Source organism: Sander lucioperca, chromosome 11, assembly GCF_008315115.2.
Source record: "Sander lucioperca isolate FBNREF2018 chromosome 11, SLUC_FBN_1.2, whole genome shotgun sequence".
In the NCBI taxonomy this organism is placed as follows: Eukaryota; Metazoa; Chordata; class Actinopteri; order Perciformes; family Percidae; genus Sander; species Sander lucioperca.
In genome coordinates, this window is record NC_050183.1 from 2449864 (window position 1) to 2471557 (window position 21694).

Genomic DNA, 21694 nt, shown 5'->3' on the forward strand with positions numbered 1-21694 from the left:
AGGCGAAATTGACAGCAAAGAAACACAACCAGTCCACTCTAAACCTCAGCTGGACAGTATGAATCGAAAATTGGCAATTAGAAAAAGACAAAGAGTCTCTTTCACTATTCTCCTTCGATGCCTCACTTCTGTGTCTCTTTCACCCTCCTGGTCCCGTATGGGCCTTTTAAAAGTTCCCCAACAGGTTTACAGCATGGCAGATTCATTTAACATTACATTACACCACAGGAGCCCTGGCCGACTGCCTCTTAACTGAGAGGGGAATGGAAAAATGACAAAGTAAGGTGGCTTTGGCCCAAAAACTCTCAACCCACTCAGAAACCAGTGGCTCTGTATTCCTCTGCAGCTAACAATGGAAGTTCTAGCTACATGTTGATAATCCCTGCCGTGTTTTATGTGCTCATTAAGTATGGATTCATAATCGTGTTAAGAGCTTGCCCGCATGATCCAACACGACGAGGACGGAGGCGGAGTCTTTGTGTAAACAAGCACCTTGCATTAGCTCATCTTTCATTGCGAGGTCCTCGTCCTAAGAGTTGATTAAAAAGCTCTGGTTTAATGAATGAATAATGAGAATGGTGATATACTTAGTCTTGTATCACATGTCAGTATTTACACGTTTGTGTGGGTTCAGCTCTGCCTGGAATTGTGTGGTGTCAGTGTTACAGGGACACAAAAATACTCTCTTGTCATAGGTAATGAGGTTTGTGTGACATTTCTCATTTTGCATTAATTGCAATTCAACTGCACCACAAAATATAGCCTCTGAAAGCTGAATGAGCACCTCTCTGACACAGTGTCAACAGAAGCTAAATATGAAAAGCTTATTGCAGGGCTGTACAGTGTTGAATCTCAATCAATTAATCTGTCACATAATAAAAAGCTCATATGAGGTAAATGGTGCAAATACTTTATGTGGCAACATACTTAGGGTATTTTTTCCTGTTTCTAGATAAGCACTTGGAAAACAGCTTAAACCAAATAAACTTCTGTACTTTCCCCTTAAATCGTAATCCTTGGTGCCTCGGAGGACATTTTTCAACGCGTGAACTTTTCTCAAACACCCATATCTGATTTGCCATGCTCAGAAATTCCCATTTTCGTCATATCTGATAGGCGGTTGACAGCTATGAGCCTCATAATGATTGGTCGGGAGAGGCTCTGTTTAACAGGCGATCAGTATGCTCAGTGATGGGTGAGGTTTCCATTAGGGGGAAATTAGGAAACTCAAGAATAGGAGTAGCAATAACGGCTGATATTAGACCTCTAAATCATCTGGCTCTCGAACCTTATAGCTGCCCAATCCTTCCTGCCTGCCCCTGTCTCTTCACTTCTTCTTCTCTCTCCTGCTCACTCTTGTCTTTGAGACCTTGTCAGATTGAAAGAGCTCGATCAGTCAGCTTGTTCTCTGCGGACTCCTGGCCTTGCTGTTGATAAATCAAGCCCTCTTCTCTCACGGCACCAAAACACACATAGAGAGGAGGACACACTATCTACACTGTCTAGACCAGTGACTTGTGTTATTAATTTTGCAGAGAGCCTCAAGCCTGTGGTGTGTTTGTTTGTGTGTGTGTGTGTGTGTGTGTGTGTGTGTGTGTGTGTGTGTGTGTGCATGTGTAAATGTGTCCCAATGAAATCTTGACAAAAAGAGCAGGTAGACCGACCTCCATATATCCATATCCCACTTGTAAGAATTTGAGTTGTGTTATATGACATCTGGACATACGATACGATATAATACGATACAACTTTATTGTCAGCCAAGGCTGAAATTCTTTGTGCATCCCTGGGTGGCTCGCATAGAAAAATGAGGACATACATACACAGCAAAGAATTAGACAAAATTAGACTAAATCAGTTCTTACAAAATATGTAGGCCTATCATGGGCTCTACAGAAATAGACATGTAGTTACAGCTACCTACAATGTTGGGGAAGTCATTTGGCCTTAATCTGCTACCTTAACATCTTGCTGTACTGGAATAATTATATCCTTCCTATTGTTCTACCCTGGATCCAAGGTTGCGATTTACTCACATAACTATACTCACTAGATAATTTTCAGTTTATTGGTACACCCCAACATAATTGCTTCGACTTGGGAACAGGGCAGCATTGCCACAATTCTGTCCAATGGGGAGAGAAACACAAGCGGTCAGACAAACAGTTTAGCTAGATTATTTAAGACATTTTTATGTAGATAAAATGAAACACTCATAATGTTGCTAATTGCACAGTAAAACTGTGTGGCTAACCTGCTGGTTTGTTTAGGATCTGTATGATTGTCCAACTGCTCATGTGATCCAGCCCGACTACTTTTGAGCGTTTCCAGATCTCAGCAATTAATTTGATGAGCACAATGTCATTATTACCCAGGAATAATGGCCAAACTACATTATCTCGTCTTTTACATTGTTGAGGTATATCCACTAGTATCCGTATTATCGCTCATATCTTACGAGTGTCTTTACTTTAGTTGAGTTTATACATTTACTTCTCACCCACCCCAATTTTTAAAAGTAGCCATATTTCCATGTAGTGAGCGCTGTAATGAGGGCTACGTGATAGGATTGTCTTGTGTGCGTTTTTTATGATTGCAGAAGCCCCGTGGGTGTCTGACATGGGGCATGATGCCAAGCTCGCTTTCTTCTGAGTGAGACCTTTTGGTTCAGGTCAGTGAGCATACAAGCGCCACAACAAAGCAGTAACACTTAGCTAGATCAACTCTCTGCAGGGCCCCTAATGTTGTCACATGTATGACAGACCAGATGTCCAGACCAGATATACAGACAGCCCCTTCCATGCAGATGATGACTGACACTTGTGGTCAGTGTCAGCAGTCCCAACTTATAGGCTGTGCAGTTGTAGACATCTGTTTGCATACTGTATACATTTACTTATTGGACAGTGTGCATGTGGGTCTCTGAGAACCCTCACTGGTACACTATGAAGCTAAAGTCACCATATTTATCATTATATACATTTGAAGATTTGCAGACAAGTCACAATACTGAATCCTGCTAAATAAAACAAAGAACTTCTGTTACATAAACCAAATGCTGACATCTTGCCTGTTTATTGACGGCTGCAAGACATGGACGAACCCCATTGTGATGCTGTCACTACAGTTAATTTCAATAATACAAATAAAGACATTTAAAAAAGTTATTTAGAATTTTCAAATATAGAATATACAATTAAGTTACGAGTTGTGCCACAACATTTTCAATCAAGCACAGATGTCGATGAACAATTGATCATATAGATTATGTATTTGAAATGCATTGAACACCAACAGCAACTGGGCCAGAAAAAGAGACACTTGGAAATAATGTATTTGGTGCGGCTGTTGACCCATCCAGTAACATTATAGGACAAAGTAAATAGTTTGATGGGATAGATTTTCCTGCAAAATTGAGGTTACTGGTTCACAGGAAACTCCTTCTAGTTTAGCTTCTCTGGTGCTACTGAACTCAGCTCAGTTATCCTTAAGATAAAAGATGATATATAAACATTAAATATATCATATCTTATCAATTCCACAGAAATTAATTCTGCTATACAATTCTTTTGAGGTCAGTTGTTTAAGAGGATATACTGTATTTCCCCATTGAGGACCACTATGGCTGCGACAAGATGTATTAAATTGCCTATATCCCTGTGTAAGGACATTACCGGATGCTTTGTAAATCTCATAATAATGCCTGGCACCAGTGTAATTTAATAAAAGCTCTTGAATAAGAGACAACATTTCTCAACTGAGCTAAATTGGTGACATTTCCAGGCTCAACCCCACCCATCTAATGTCTAAGCTTGTGCCATTTACCACATTCAAGCCTCACAGTGGAGTCACAGGGATAGCTGCACTTTAGACTTTATGCAGTATCATATTGAAAAAGACGAATTCTTGAGCTCATAAACATGAGGATATTTAGGAATTTCCTTTGGCCTCAAAAACTAAAGGTACTTTGTTCTAGAGCTGAAGTGTATCCTGAACTAAGGGGAGAGTTTTAATAGTGCGAGAAGAGAAACACATTTTAAACTGCTGCAAATGCAATTGAGTAGGAAGAATTTGATTAAGAGGGTGGTAATCGAGTCAGTGTGCTATAACCAGAGGCTTGGTGCTGCGGAGCGCTATTGCAAAAGTGTAACAAGAGTGAATTTAGCACCTGACGTGGGCATTTTGTTAATCCAGCTTTGTAATTTAGTTATTCCTCCCCCATCTTTCAATTATCATTATCATAAAATGAAGTGAGGCCTGAGAAGCTCTACATGCTCTACATGAGGCATACATTTGCAACTGGGCCGAAAAATCGCTGAATATTTTCACACTTGTTTGTGCGTAATATATCTCGATATTATGCACAGTTTTAGCTGTGTGTGTGTACCGTCAAGGCTTTTTCTAGTATCAGATAATAGTAAAAAGAAAAAGAAAAACACCCCAACTATTTAAGGGGCAGAGGCCAATGACAACATACCAATTTGCTTTCACACCGTTAGTCGTGAGTTTCATATGAACAATTAGGCTAATTCTAACCTCAGGCATTTTCCGCTCTGCACCTGCTAACACCTTTCAGTTCAAGTCATTGTTCATAAGCTTCCCTGACGGTATAACTTATGATAAAATGCAGCAACGCCGAGCCGGGTTCACCGGGGCCAATCGTTAAAGAGATGAAATCAACTCCTCTGGGAGCTGAGGAGACCTAAATTGCTCTTTTAATTCATTAACAAGCAGATGTAGAACATCCATATTCAGCTCCCGATGGGGACTCACCAACCTAGGCAGGGGTTAAAGGGTATTCTGCAGAGGAAGCCGCCAGCTCACTGACCCACCACCCATCAGCCTCGCTGTGTGGGAACTATCAATCAGGCTTCCACAGCCCCCACAGAAGGGCTCATCTTAATTGTAGCTTGGGTCTTCATCAAATATGGATAGAGAGACCTCCCAGTAATGTCTTAATTACTTAAGAAGAGGACAGCTCTGCTCAGTTCGCCGATCAGCCTGTCTGGGCCCGTAGGCAATGAGAGGCATCTCCAAGAATGGAAAGATCTCTCACTCTGTTCTCCTGCTTCATCCATGTTTAGCTCCCATCCTGTATGCATCAATCTCATCAGCATGGATGCTCGCTGACAGGAAATCAATCTGAGAGTCTTCTTAATAAAGCCCTAGACTCTTTTCAGTTCTTCCTCTACACTCCACGTATTACGCTACCGACTCCAGTTGTCTCGCCCTTCCTCACATTGGTCAATCTGAGAAACTTTGAAAACCTCGAGCATCTACTGACACAGCTGCTGCTGTTTTGAGAAAGTTTGCTTGTTTGAATTAACCTAAGATGTAAATGAAATACAGATGGTTTCACAGATTGTCAATCCTTAGTTTGTATGTACACTTCTGGTGTTGTGGCAGGATCATTTGGAGACTGCACTGTACTTTGCTTAAACATTAGCCTCTTTCTGACCAAGTAGTTACAGGAACGTAGTTATAGGAACAGTCCACTTCTAAACAGTTCTACTAACTACTCTCCCCCAAAACAGGTTTTGCAATTTGCATTCACACTGGCCAAGTGGCCATAGGAACTGACCTTTTGTTAATATAATCACAGCCATCTAACCACCACTATGCAGAAAATGGAAAAGGGAAAATACCCTGCCCTGAAGTAGGACCTGAAAGAGTTACAGGAACTGTGGCCAGAGGAACTTAATAATCCCCAAATTGGTCCAGTCGGAACAAGAGAAAAGAAGGGTTCTAGGAACGTTATGTTCTAGGAACTGCAAAAATCCCTCCGGTCGGAAAGCGGCTATTCATTATCAAGGTTTCTTTTCTATTCTAATTACAATGCGGAAAACTTAGGCCAGGACATCCATAACAAACCAGTAACCTATTTATCACAAGCTAACCCCTCTATTATCTAAGCATCTTCCAGTGGACATGTAATATGTTATCATTAAATCACATATTTTACATGAATAATGTTCTACAACAGGTAGACTAAGCCAAGTAATCTTATTAGTTGCAGATGTTTTCTAGCCATCCTGTTTACGTAATGAATTGCTAGGTTTGCTTACTTGGTTGCTACAGTTTGCCAACTCCTGGTTCCCGGGGCCTCATTTATCAACCGTGCGTACGCACAGATGTGTGCGTATGTATGTAAAGTGTGGAATTGGAACCAACTTCTACTTAGACTTAAGAATGTGTATAAATACAAGCACAGCTCTGGCCATACTTACGAACAGAATCTAGTGCATTTAAGAGTGTCACAGTATGCACTACGCAACATCCACATATGTCCTGTTTCCTTTTATTAGAAAACTCTCAATTAGTCATTTGTCTAGTTTTAAACTGTAAAGTTGCCTAATTGGTATCAAACCCTATAAAAGACAGCTGTGACAAATGTTAGAAATATAGTGCATTGGCTTATCTTGAGTTATGGGAAGACTTGGCAAACAATGCGCTCAAAGATTGCGCTGATCTGCTTGGCGAGGGCACAGAGTGGCTTCAAAGTAGGTACCGCTTCCCCAAAAGGAAGAACTGCTGGATTTGTTCGTGACCTTCTTCCATGCAGCATTTTTTTCTTTTGTTTGTAATACCTCCTGCACTGAGTGACCCAAACAATATTTGTTGGTTGGATTGAACCTCATCTACCAGTACCTCCATTTCTGTGTTTGAGAAGTTCCTCTTCTTTGCTCTCTTTGCCATTATTGCGGTGAGGGAAAAACCACATTCATGTGGTTGATAAATGGACGTGTTGTTACCATATATGGTTAATTGGAGGCGTTTCTTAATGCAAATGGCCTAATCGTGAATGAGCATGGTCGTTAAGAACAGATGGGATTCATCAAGATTGATTACTTACTGATGTGCGTACGATTGGCTTGCGCACGTTTGATAATACAGAATTTTTTGTAATTAAGCACATACTAAATTTAATTTCCTAAGACCGAATTTAGAACATTTTCTATGCACTGTTAATAAATGAGGCCCCAGTTGGCTGTCTGGGATATTTTTTGGGGATTTATCCTTTATTTAGAACAGCTAAAGGGTGAATTTTTCGTCAGTATTTCACAATGAGAGCTACTGACCAGACACCAGTATTTTACTTGTCTATATCCTTCGAGTTCCACTTCTGTGTTTGCTCCAGTGCTACTTGAAATTCCGCTGGATGCATGTATTTTCAGTTTCCGTCCGCTTTGTTTGTGTTGGAATTTTAAATTCGGTGGATTTATGAGGACTGCTCCTCAGATCTCTGCAGGGTAAATTGAGACAGCTAGCTAGACTATCTGTCCAATCTGAGTTTTCTCTTGCACGACTATTTTGCAGCAGCTCTGTGCAGAGTTTTGCACCGCCCATGACAATTCTGATTGGTTTAAAAAAAATGCCATTAAACCAGAGCATGTTTTCCTCCCATCCCATAATGCTATGTCAAGTAGCCAGACGCTTTGGAGGAGGGTCTGGCAAAGCGATACTAGTATTTTACAAGTTGGGAGTAAGAACGGGTTGGCTAAAAACCTCTTTGGGGGGCGCCAAAACTTCCTCTATGCAGGAAAAACCCTGGATCACCGTATGTTCATATGCACAAATCTAACAATTTAATTGCATTAATAATGGAGATATTTTTATAAAGGGAAGCAATGAATAAAATGCTTTCTGAATCACGATTTCGAAGAACAAGTTACAGTAACAAGAATGATTAATTTACTGTTGAGCTACAGCAGTTCCCACAAGATGCTAACTCACTCAACCCCTTGACTTTAACCTCAGTGTCATAGATGCCCAGCTAGGGGTAGTCTGTCCATAAAAACCTCAGGTGGGTCCAGTAAGCCAGGCGTCAAGAGCCTGGAAGGCTGCCTTTGGCCCTGGAGGTCAGGGGGTGAAAGCGACTTAGTAGTATTTCTCTTCTACCCTGCTGAAAATCCCACTTGGAAAATCCAGATAATCCCTCATCTCTGTTGCTCGGGATGCTGTGACACAACTGTGTACTCAACACACATAGGGTACACAGACACATCAGCAGTAAACATACAATAAGTACACATGTACATCACACAGGAACCAAGTGTACACACACAGACAGACACACGCACACTAGGGCTGAACGATTTTGGAAAATAATGTAATTGCGATTTTCTTCACCAATATTGCGATTGCGATTTAATATGCGATTCTTTTTTAAGCTCTTTGTCTTCTGTATTATTCAACAAAGACAAGCAATAAATCATTGTAGAGTATGAACAACACAAGATTAGATAGATTAAACAAACTCTTCTTTCCTGGAGGCCAGGCCTGTATGTGATGATGAAATTAGGTGATGCATGAATTTATATGAATGACATCTTCTATTTAACTACTTCAGTCACAGTAGTATATTGAGCACTGACCAAGCCTGGTGTAAACATTCATATGAAAGTCAGAAACAAATCACACAAACTAAAGAGCAGATTGCAGAAATATAAAAAACAAATATGTGGCTTTACCACACTTAGTAGTATTTAGATTATTATATCAAAACAATGTCCAAATTCAGGCAGGTCGACCCTTCGGATCCGAAAAAAGGACTTCTATTTCTTAGACCCCATTTCCCTAAGCGTCAAAAAAAAAGAAAAACATCTGAGGTCTCCATATATTCACTTCATGACAAAAACATCATTCTTCAAACAATCAATGCAAGAACATTATACATAGTATGTATTACTCTGCAAATATGTATATATATCAGACAAACACAGGAATGTAGTCCACTACATTGCAGCTTCTCAGCAACGTTGATGTGGTGAAATCTGAACAGATCCACACCGTCCTAGTTCAGAAGTCTCCTAGTTCCTTCATATTGTCCATACTGTAATAAACATATGTAAACATGTGGATTGTACTTTTTAAACACTGTCTTTGAACCTTTACTAGACAGTTAAATAAGTAAAAATATAATTACATTATATAATATATTACACACAAGTGACATACTGTTCCAATTTGGGACTAAAGTTTCTGTCGAGCCTGAGGCCAACACGTCAAGGTACAGCGTAGCGTTAGCGTGCCAAGTTGATGCCCTCTCTGCAGAGTGCAGACTGTTTTGCTCTTGCGAGTCACGTGACCAAATCGCAGCGTTTGTGGTTAGGAAATCGCATTTTAACATATCGCAATATTATTGCAAATGCGATTAATCGTTCAGCCCTAACACACACACACACACACACAGTGAACCTAGGCCCCAGCTCACTACAATGCGGATAATCTCCTTTATCTAGCCGAGCAGTGCTCACCAGGTCAACTCCCAGATTACCCGTGTGTGTGTGTGTGTGTGTGTGTGTGTGTGTGTGTGTGTGTGTTTACCACTTATCTTCAGATGTATGTTTGTTTGCCAACACTGCACTGCTGCTTCCAACATTGCTGAGAAATACTATACGCAGTGTTCCATATCTGCATTCAGATGAAAACTTCCATATAGACATTTTTCTGTACAGGCTTATCTTATTTTAGGGACGCTGGATGTATTCTGGAGACTGTTCTCACCAGAAACATGACAGCATTAGAACAACCCATGTTTACGTTTTCCTGACAAGTGACCAGTCATGTGAAGAATGAATGTTGGCTGCAGTTGTTGGTTGTGTAACAAAATAATATCAACTCAAGCTCTACTTACTAGCTTTTTTATAGCTTTCAACTGCAGCTGACGTTCCTCATCAGTGAGGGCTGGCTTAGGTGTCCTGTTTTATTATGTTTTATGTTCAAGTCTGTGTTCTTTGTTTTTTCCCTGCTGATGCCGTGACCAGTCTGAGTGAGTGGGTCCTTGAGTTGTAACGATTTTGTCACACATACTGATCCCATAAGAACTGTGTGAACTACGTAAGTTGCTGTTAAGTAGCGCAACATTATTATCCTTCCTTCGAAAAGTCTCAGTCCTCGACAGAGGATACCAGGGTTCACATCCCATGTTAGTCTCTTTCAACTCTGATCTCTCCCTAACCTTAACTTTGTGTTGCCATCTTGCATTGAGTGAGTGGCAGCTACTGTACACCCAGGGTTTTTCTCCTGCAGCATAAAGTTTCACGTCATCTGAAACAAAATAAAAATGATCCGATTCTTCATACAAACTTTACAAATTAAAGAAAGATGTCAATTAAAACCAAGGTTATTGCCTTGTTAAGGAGGGTTGAGCCTTGACATAAAGAAAAGACTGACTTTGTAACAGGGTTGCAGTTAGATAGGAGAGTGGTCAAAACAATTACAAAACCTTAAGTGAACAGTATACATTACACTGTAAAAGTAATTGTTTAGCTGGACAATCTGTATTAACATTACCTTTCTGTCTAAGAAAAAAATAATGGGTATAGCAAGAGATACCTTAGAACATCAAGCAACTTTAACTCCATCTTCGTACTGTATTTGACCATGCTGAGGATTTCTCTGCACACTGATTAACTGCATAAGTCTAAAGTTAATTGTGTGGCCTCACTTGGCTGAGTGAGGGACCTAATCTTATTAATTGTTATCACTTTAATTAGAACATAGCCAAGTGTTTTCTTTTTCTAGAATATCCTCTTTCCATCCATTTACATTGCTTAATATCTTTTAATTGAGCTTTATTCAAAAGACATTGTTCAATTCCTGGTTTTGTCTTCGTCTGTGTTTTTGTCCACCATCAACCTCTATGTGGTCATGTGTGGATCACAGAGGCAGATGTGTGGGAGTTTGCCTCTGAAGAACAAATGAGATCACATGTGGCAAAGGAACAGGTTCCTGGCTTTGATCACTATGGAGAATTAATTTGCCAGGGGAGCTGTTTAATGTGCCAGGGGAGCTGTCAGCCTCAACAGGGGGCGCTGTGGATGGGCTCCCATTGGCTGCCGTGCTGCAGTTAAAGAGTGTAGAATCAAAGAGAATCACTCCAACCATCGTGCTCCCAATCACCGCTAATTACTGGTCCGTGACTCAATTAGGTGAATGATTAATGGCTTTCCAGAGAGATGTGGAAGGATTCAATTACAAACAACACCCAGCGACAAACCGCCATTCACCTCATCCGTGCTACAAGTCAGGACTGAAATGAAGCAGACCTTGGACAAATACCGCACATGGCATTTCAGTTTCATTTCAGTAGTGTCCATACTGCTTCATAGTTTAAGCTTCTATCTGTAACGTGTGTTTTCTCAAATGTGTGCAAATGTTCTCATACAGTATGTCCCACTGGCTGCAGGCCCTGATTAACTACTATTTTGGAATGAACTGGCAAAATGCCTCCAGAAAGAACTGATCCGGGGGAGTCTGGCCCATTTTCATCCGAGGAGAGGTTTCAGATTAAACAAATCTATGATAAAGCAAATGTCTCACAGGCCAAATCTCTGTCTGCGCTGCTCCCTGGCCCTCATTCCTGTGTATCAAACAAAGTGACATTTGAAAGAGAGCAGAAAAGGAGTGGGTAGATGATGGGATGTGCTGGGAGCGAGAGAGCAGGGAGGTAGCCACACAGCCATCTGGCTGGAGGAGATGGATTTCATTGAATTTTTGTCTCAGGAAATCACAGAAATACCTTAAACGCAGACAGATTAAAAAAAAAAAGTGAAACCCGTTATGTATTAGTCTGATATTAAACAAATGTCATCTATTTTTGTCTTTGTTCTCTGCTTAAGGAGGTCAGTGCTAGTCTGCTACTGCTACTGGAACTCGTCTAAGTCTTCAGCAAGACTTCCAAATGTGTACGTAAGAGATGCATTGTAAGACTTTTTGGATAAACTCCTGCTGAGTTTGTCCTTTGTTCGTTTTTGTCTCTGAAAAGCGTGTGTCAAGGTTAAAGAGCAAGGTAAATATTTGGGTGACTATTTTGATTCGCTGTAGCTAGGTGAGGTGAAAGAGCATCAGCTGTGGGCTACAATGCATCAGTGCCTTGGCCTGCTTAGTGACACGAACATCCCCTCAGGGTACTCTGTGACAGCTCAAACTGCAACAACAATGAGCCTGTCCCTCACCTTCCACACTGATTCTGACATATTCCAATAAGCTCACACTGACATCCAACAACTTCAACAAAGATAACCATGACAGAGCTAATTTGGATTTACTGTGGCCTCCGGAATCTTTTCTTTATGGTGTTTGTTTCTAAGAGGGATTTGAATGACATTCAATTGATCTTTTTCACACTTGAGCTCATCTCTAATCCAACATTTATTGAAACTTATGTAAATATTCGAAGCATGCAAATACTCGCACTGCAAATTCTGACTATAGCATGGACTCAGGATTGATGGCACGACTGTCTTTTACTGTCTACTGTTATATGACAGTTAAATTGCATCGTTTCAAACTAAACTTTCCTTGGCTTGCTTATCTTTCCCTTTTTGTTTTATTACTATTATTTTTCATCAACTTCTTTTGAAGACGTGTAGTTCTTTGTTTTTTTATTTCCATGTCATGCCAAACATTTGGTCCTTCCCACATGAGATTACAAGACACTGCTCACCAAAACCAAAAGAAAAACATTAATAATGACATTATACTTCTATATACTTTCAAATAACTTATTTTTGCTGTATGTGAAAAATTGACAACTAAATCTCTTAAATCTTTCTCATCTCCCAGACTTTCTCTAACATCAGTCTTTTGCATCTGAGTAGCTAATTAATTCTTTGTGCATCATACATGTTTTAATCTTACTAACTAAATATTGTACATTTCCCATTACAAAGGACAATAAAAAACAAAATGAAACTCTCTTTTTATATTATTAAGATCTTGAGCAAACTTGCTTTTCTTTTACCAGACTGGCATACTTTCTAGTTTCAACATTGAGATACCCGATTTCAACTGGGAAGATCTTCACTTCTTCGATAAATTATAAACACATAATTCTCCGTACCATAGTCATTTATCATCTAAAATGTACACAATGTTTATTTATTCTACAGTATATAGCATTGGTCCACAGTTATTTCCTCTCAGCAAACATTTTCTTTAACATACATTTTTTTATTATTAGAAAATAACTAACCAAACCCATAGTTGTAAAACACTTCTTTTGACCATGTCCCATTGTTCGTGTCCATCCAATTCTATGATATCAAGTACGTGATTCCAAAGCTAGACATACAGCATCTTTTTTCACATGGTTCCCATCCCATTTGTAAGATAAGCTGTGGATGCAAATACATGCCACATTGTCCTCAGCCTAAAACCGCCTTGCAAACCACTCAGAAAACATCTGTATATATGAGTTGTGCCTCCTTCAATAATTCCCCTTAATATTTACCTTTTGTTCAAGCATTATAAATCTTTTCCCAATAAAACTATCTTCGCTGCAGTTCCAGAAAATTATTTTTTTCTTTACTGAATAGGAGTCACCCCACTAACACTATAGCTTAACATGCATTGTCATCTGCAACAAAGCACCAATATGTGTGCAATTCTACTTTGTGACATTTACAGCGCTCCTGCTTATAGGAGCTGCCAGTGAAATACCAATAGTATGTGAGCGGTAAAGAAATAGTCTTTCCCACAGCAGAACAATGACAGCAACATTGCGTGCTTGCATGTCTTACTACTAGTTTCTCTCTAATTCCAATCTCTGAATGAGGGACAGTCTTCCCTGCACACTTCCATTGTCCTCACTGAATGCAATTTTTGTTATGAACAATAACTCTTGAACAGTACAAACCAGCGAGACTGTGTTCATTATTAAGCTACAGACTGAAAAGATTTTTTTCCCCTTTGACTGGCTAAGCAATCTGTCTTTTTTCTCATCATTTCTGTCGCTGTCCTGTCTCAGAAATGGTAACTAACTGCTGCTACTGTGTCTTCTTTACTTGTGGAAAAACAGTGAAAAGGCCTACTAAGCAAACAAACACAAACCCTTTAGCAGATACAAATGTCACCAGAAACTAAAATAGGGGGGTTAAGCAGTGTGGTGGGACAAAATAACAGGTCCTAAGATACCTAAAGCTCTAAGAGTAATATGGGGTGCCAAATGACGCAGACACACACCCCAGAAAGCCATCAGTCATAATATTTGTCCTTTACTTGTCCTCCGTTTATTTTTTCTGTTCTTTTCTTTCTTTTCACCCTCACATGTCTTGCCAACAAACGGTCATTGGTAACACAGTGTCTAATTTGACAGATGGTTCACTAAAATATGCCTCTGAAAAAAAGAATATCATAAGACACAGACAGAGAGGAAGACACAAAAGAAAAGGAAAGTAACAGTGATGTATGTTCAGTTTATAAGGCGTTGCGTTCTTGCTCACCAAAGATCATAGAGAACATGTCAACCCCAACAAACACAAGTGAAAATCCGCCTACAGATCTTCACCCAATCCAGGCTTCAGTCTTTTTCCCCCTCTCTCGACGTTTCCTGGACTTTGTCACGCTTCATTTTGACATGACTGGCTTCTTTTTTCAACAGATGGCCCAGACGTCTTTCGGAGAGCTTGAACTGAGTTTGCTCTCAGACGAGTAGACCTCCGTGCATCGTAGCCACAGGGTGGAGTTAGTTGTGAGAAAGTTGCCTCTTTTTGTGGCTGATGCGCACATTTATCTAAATGACCATCACACGCCCGACATTTAAACCAAGCAGAAGTCAAACTGTGACATGTCTCCTCCTTCTCTGTCCTGGAAATGTGCGAATAAGCAGAAAATATCTGGGATGAAATATGAAGTGGGAGTCTACAGGCTCCCAGCAGGTCACCTTTTAGAGACATGGAAGAACAGCATGGATGGTGCAATATCTTATCCGTCAGTAAATCCAGGCCTGGGCTTTCTCCTCTTGATTTCCAGTCAGTCTCTCTTCCTCCATTCCCCCGTCTGCTTGGGATGTACATGTATCTGTGCAGACCTTGGCTTGGTCTGATTAATGGCTATGTGGATATAGAAAGAGAATCAAACAGATAGCCTGCATGTGTTCTTTATTTATAGCCAACGCAAATGAAAAGTGAGCTCATCCTCTCCCTGTTGGTTTCCTGCCTCCTTGCTCACTTTCTCTTGGCCTGTACAACCGCCTCTCCATTTCTTACAGTGAAGCATCTGGAAAGAGTTATGGTCACCAGTGAACCACAAGAAAGACAAGTGTCTGCCCCTTTGGACCATGCTGATTTGGAGGAGACGTTGCGAACGAGGACCACAGTAGGTGTCCATAAGATACTGTTCATGGACAGACAGTACTAAATACTGCTAAATATTTAGCTGTGACAGTACCACAAACAAAAAGAAACTATTATTACCCTTTAACATAGTAGCCTGATATTATAATCACTCAATTCATTTTTGAATCATGCCAAGCCTTTAATTTGTATATTCACACGTTTTTAAAATGTATTATATTTAATATTTTATAGGTTTTTTGATAATTGTAATACTTTATTGATAGCCAATAATGTCCCCCTGAAATTATTTTCTTTGGATAATTCTGGAGGAAAAACTGAAATAGTTGAATAATATCAATTGTTACAATATATTAGATAATGACATGCAATATTTGCAACCAGCTGCTTTACAAAGCTATCATTGTCTGTCTGTTATAAAGCCCAGTCAACCATACACATTAATATGATTATTTGGGCTTTGAATAGCTGTGTCTGTGCCAGCCAGACATTGTAATAAAATAGGTGATAGCATGGTGTCTAAGGATGACTTTTAAAGCAAAATTGTCCTGTAGGTATGGAGTAGTAAAACAGAAGGTAGACTACAGGAATTCCACTTTTCCACAGGGAGGCCCTTTTTTTTCCTTTAGAGAGAGATCCCTACCGCATGATAAGAGAAACAAAATTACAGTACAAAATTAATTAAGATCCAGCAAAACGATTACTGGATTAGTCTAGTATTAATTGAAAACTCTGATGAAGACCGTATATCACAAAGATTAGGAGCATCTGAGCCTCTTGTGTTCAAGGAAATAATATCAGGGGGGAATTTTTATTTCAAAAACCTTTGTTGGTGTGATAGTGGTGGCACCCCCTGCCACCACTATCGCACCAACAATTAATTACCAAATCTACTAAAGTCAGTATTCCAAGACTTTACACAAAGTTGTCAGAATATGAAAACGTTATGTAAATGACTTGCTGATCACACTCTGTATCTCTGCATGTTCGCACCCTATCCTCCACTAACACATATACAAGCAAACACACATTCTAGTCTTGTACCCCATACTAAAAATAGACAACGGTTTCTAACTTTCACAGCTTTTCTTTTAAGCTATTTTGGGGTCTTTGCCAGCTAAGCAGGCCAACACTTCAAATGCAACACCTTTAGAGGAGAAAGGAGCAGCCATAGCATAGCCGTGGGGTTAGCAGGCTGCTGCTTTCTTTTCTCCGAGCATGTGCCCCCTCGTCCCTCCCACTGCATCCGCCATGTGGGATCAGTACCTTGTGTGTTACTGAAGGCAAAGGCTGCTATTAACAAGAGAGATGCCCTCCCAGAGCCTAGCAGGCACATCGAGTCTGCCTGTCTCTTCAGCCTTTAGGCTCTAGATGTCCAATAAAGGTAATACCCCACAACAACAGACACGGTTGAGTGGATGGTTTAGTGTCTTTTGGCAGATGTAGATGGTGGGCTGACAGGAAGGTATGGATTTGACCAGGATGAGGTCATTGTCTACCTGCAGAGGTTGCAAAGAGGCATTGTTGTGCTGCAGGGAAGAACTCTGTGTGGAAGAAGAGGATGAGGGAGACGTCTCTGTATGTGAATCTCCTCCGAGAGCACAAACTATCTCTCTGTCTTATCAGTTTCACATTCCATCTTTTTCCCTAAGTATATATACATTCATTGTTTATGTGTACAAGTTTTTGGAAGAACGAGATTACGCTGGTGTGTTCAAACTGTGTGTATTTGTGTTTGTAAGCAGAAGGATCCAAGTAGAAGTCAGATAGCCAGTGCCATTACTCACACCAACAGTGAGTCTTCGACTTTGCTGAGCCCTTACTCTGAGATAAGGCTTTGGATCCCTTTGGCTCTGCAGTTTGATCAATCTGCAGATTTACAGTCACCACTGCAGCACACTGATGAAGCATAAGAACAGTAAATTCTGCTCCCCTCATAGAAAACTCTCCCCTCTCTCTCCCTTATGTATTGATGTAACACTGTTGAAATCTTTCCTTTCGGTGGAATAACTAGCGAGTGGCTGATCTTAATCAGCTAAGACTTGGTGCTCTCTGTGTTTCTGTTCATATTACTGTTTTTTTCACACATTTGCTGTTCATCTAATATGTCCGAGAAATTGCACAATTTCTCATTTACATGCCTTAATGTCATTGCCGATCTGTCAGGCGGGCAGCAAGACTTTGTCTAGCCCTCTGAGAAGATTCCCTGTGTAACTGAATTTGCAGTCCCGCAAATATTTGATGCTCAGCAAGGTTTAAATTGGCAGGGGTTGTTCTACTGGTATTTAGATTTATATCCCAATCAGTCTCTTCTCAAGTTCCCTTAATTACTTTTAATGTTCTAGGTTTGGCCTCTTCTTCTGCTTTCCTCATTAATGTTTGACTGTCTTTACTCTCCTTCCTGCCAACATTAGAACGGAATTTGATCTTTCAGAAGCAAGAGAACCTTGGCACTCCTACAAATATGGATTTGACTAGTTTAAAACGGGATTCTGACCTAATTTTGTAGTCAGGATGATGCTCATTGAGATAGTTTCCCTGCTGGGTCATCATAACTAGACTTTGGCAAACATAGACCCCTTTCAGCTCTTCTCAGAGTCTTTGATGATTCTGCAGAGGCAGTGCACACCTGACTGGGGCTGAAAATGCCTCCCCCTTGGGCTGTTACTTGAGACACGGTAAAGTCACCAGAGTCTTAAAGGTTTGGAGGTGATGAAGCAAGCACAAAGCCTGGATCTCTTACTCCTGCATTGTGAATGGGGGGGCTGAGTAAAGGATGAAGGGGGGCTTAATGGCAACCTGTCTCACCTCTTGACCCTACTTTGTTGGACGGGAGGAACCAGGGGTACCTGACTAAGGCTCCATTCAGAAATAATAAAAGCACATAGCTTGGATATCCGACATGTGGTTCAAATTCCTCCCATCTTTACAAGGACTTGGTGAAGGCTCTTGTCACACGTATACAAAGACGTACAATTTATTCTACTTGTATTGCAATATTTGTCCTAATCAACGGATTTCGCCATTATAGTTGCTACCTACATATCCCCTTTACAACTTTCCTCAAGGTGTGTATTTTGAGGAATGCTTAATGTCCAGAAATATCACATTATTAATATCCTAAGCAACACTCTCATTCTTCTTTTCTTTATCTCTTGTTTCTGGCGCTCTCCCTAAATGTCTGGCAGCTGTAGCCAGCACTTATGAATTTGATGTACACATTTGCTAATCTAAGGCGGTTGGGGCAGGTGGGGGTGAGCTCATTACTCCTGGTAAGGCTGAAATCTGAGGCCCAGAGCAGAATAAAAACACTCTGATCTTCCCACATGCACTACAGCCTTGGAACTTTCCCTCAACAGCCAGATTCCTACTGACGGTGGATCAAACGAACCTTTGCTTCCCTAGAATAAGTATCCTCATTTACTCCCATAGTGAGCATCCTTCCTCTTTATGCTCGAAATGTTGGGGAAATACAAGCTCTCTTTACTTAGTTGCATGTATTTCCTGCTTGTTAAGTCCTGAGTTTATTAAGTGCCAATGGCTGTCTGGGCTCACCAGTGCGGATAAGACTTCACAAACATTCCTATGAGAGGGTAGCAGAGTGAAAGAACAGAGCCTCTCCCCTGTCTGTACCGTTTGCTCTGCACCTATTGCCCTATAGGGGGAGCCATGACCTCACGTTCCTGCTGTCCTACTCTTCCTCTGTTCCAGCTCTTCTGCTGTTCTGTTTCACTTTGCTTCCAGTTTTGTAGGCCCACCTTGGCCCCAGCCCTGTGAATACATCAGAAACAGAATATACTTTGATCAAGTGCAATGCATCTTGCACAGTGACGTGGTAGGACAGACGAGCAACATACAGCAGGTAATGATACGTGATTTATGTGCTTTTGCCTGTACAATGGACCTTAGGGAGTGAGTAATAGGTATCACTGTCAGTCAGTCTCACTGCTGTTCTACGGAAATATGTGGCATTACACTGTAGTTGGATACAGAGCAGGCAGAAGCAATATCTCAGGAGTGTGTGCCCATAAGCCTGTGTAGCCCATTGTGGCTAAAAAAAACAAACCAAAAGCATTTCTTCTAAAAATGAAGGCGCACATTATATTTCATATAAATTAGTCTCAATTTGAGTGTTAGAATTATATAAAGGAATCAAATCAATAAAAAAAGAATACATAAATGTTTTCTTTGCTTCCAAGATGTTAATCCATGATTTTTGAGTTTGCTTTGTGAGAGTTTATGAATGTAGGCTAGTTCATACCTTTTTTAAGAAAGTGTATAATTTTATCTTATCCTCATGAAATTCAAATTCAAATCCTCTTCATTAAATGACCTTTTTAATTAGGAAAAAAATAAATAATCTGAAAGTATTAAAATAAATATATAATAATAATAAAGTTTAAAAAAATATTTGCGGGGTTATCCAGCTACAGACTTTTTCCAGATTCCAGTAGAACATTTGGTGGAGAATATATCATTCATTTGCATTGCAGCCGGAAAACTTAAATAAGCTCAGTAGTGCAGAAGTGCATGAGGCTGAATGCTATTGAGTACACTATTCCTCTGACCATGTTTGAGCTGCAGGGGAAAAAAAAAACGTCAAAAAAGTAATGTGCTCTGTATAAACAACATAAAGAAGGGGTTAGTCAATGGATCTGTTTCCCAGAGATAAGTGTGGCTTGAACACAGAAGCGACAAATGTAGAGAGAAAAAAAAAGGATTTTGATGTTTGGCCTCACCCAGAGATTATACATGCCCGTGGAGTGATGTGCTTCATGGCCTGGGTGACATAAGGCTATTGGCAGGATATTGGTTTTTGTTTACAAGCCTTCAATGAAGTGAAACAGTTTGGCCTGAGGCGAAGTATACATTTGCATGTCTTTGATGCTGTGCTTCGGTTGATTCACATGTTAGGTCTGGGGTCAGTTGTACATAGCAGCCCCTAAACATCACATTATTCTAGGTGTACAAATGTGTGCTGTAGTTCATGTTATGACTATAAAAATGCAACATCTCATTAGCAATAAGTTCCTTATTAATACATTACTGCTTATCAACAGTGCATTTAACTCAAGGAACACAATTGGTTGATGGATCTCATTTTACTTTATTACTCTGTTAATTATATAATCAACACTTCATCACAAGCACATCGCCAGACAAGAAGGTCAGTATTGGATGATTATGCAAAACCCTGAATTATTTTTTCATGTTTTCTTTTTTTTTTTTTTACATCTAATGCAAACATCTAACTATAAATCAACAAATGTCTTTGTGTGCGTGTGTCTCCTGCATGCGCAGTACAGCAGCGGGGACGAGGAGTTGCTACAACCCTAGAAGGCTCATTGATTGCGGTTCACCGGCTCTTGCTATGAACCACGGTCTCCTGGGTGAAAGTCCTGTGTTGTTTAACCTATCCACCACCCCAACCTGCCTCCTTACACATGGATTTTTGGTCTTTAATACTACTCTTTACCATTGTCGCTCTTCATAATACGTAATCTTACAGTGCCGCAGTCGAGCTAAAGGGTGCGTTTTGCATCGGTATTTGACGCTGAGAGCCACTGACCAAGCACCAGTATTTGATGACTTGGGAATGAGAACAAGTTGCCCAAGCATGACTTTGCAGTGGGCTACTGGTGTGCCAAAAACTGATCATCTGCCAAAAACGGATTGCTGTCTACCCTAAATGCAAATGATAAAATGAATCTTACACAAACACATGTTAGATGAACACCCAGGCTCTTGGGCGTTCATCAACCAGCATGTTGTTTCGTTGCCCGCGGTTGTGAATATTTCTCCGGCTGTTCTGTGCGCTGTAGCGGCTTCCTCAGCAGGCTGGGCCAGGCTCCCTGCTTCCTCTGCCCGCTTTACATCACTACCTGGATGTGTGACGGCTAGACGGAAAAAGTGGACAGGCTGAATCTCTAGATGAGCCACAGCCGAGCTGTGTCTAATTGAACCGTGCTTATAGTTGGATAAAGTTGTGGGGAAAAAATACTGAGAACCAAGCAATTGGCCCATTCCTAACAGGCACGCCCTCCAAACGGGCACTGCACTAGTTAATTCTAGTTATAAAATTCTCATCTTCGCATGGTAGGGTTGGGTACCGATTTTTATGATTCCGATGCCGAACCGGTACTTTTAAAACAATTCCGATTCCTAAACCGATTCTTGAAAATTGGAAAAATTATATCAAAGAAAGGCTCTTTTATGGAGGTTTTTTTTTTTTTTTTTTTTTTATTAAATTATTTAAATTTAACAATATATTAACATTTTAAATTACTTAAATATATAATAAGAGGGGTTGCAGTTCGGTGGGCTGGGGATCTCATCGCTGCTTTTTGCAGATGATGTGGTCCTGATGGCATCATCGGCCTGTGACCTTCAGCACTCACTGGATCGGTTCGCAGCCGAGTGTGAAGCGGCTGGGATGAGGATCAGCACTTCTAAATCGGAGGCCATGGTTCTCAGCAGGAAACCGATGGAGTGCCTTCTCCAGGTAGGGAATGAGTCCTTACCCCAAGTGAAGGAGTTCAAGTACCTTGGAGTCTTGTTCGCGAGTGAGGGAACAATGGAGCGGGAGATTGGTCGGAGAATCGGCGCAGCGGGTG

The 21694-nt window shown here is 40.6% G+C and overlaps 1 long non-coding RNA gene across 1 annotated transcript; it reads right to left on the bottom strand.

Annotated features, from left to right (window-relative positions):
• Positions 1–6301: 6301 nt before the first annotated feature.
• On the bottom strand, positions 6302–6917 carry LOC118496304. Its single transcript, XR_004898850.1, has 2 exons — positions 6743–6917; positions 6302–6528 (listed from the first exon to the last, which is right to left on the bottom strand). It is a non-coding gene; the product is annotated as an uncharacterized LOC118496304 (long non-coding RNA).
• Positions 6918–21694: the final 14777 nt, after the last annotated feature.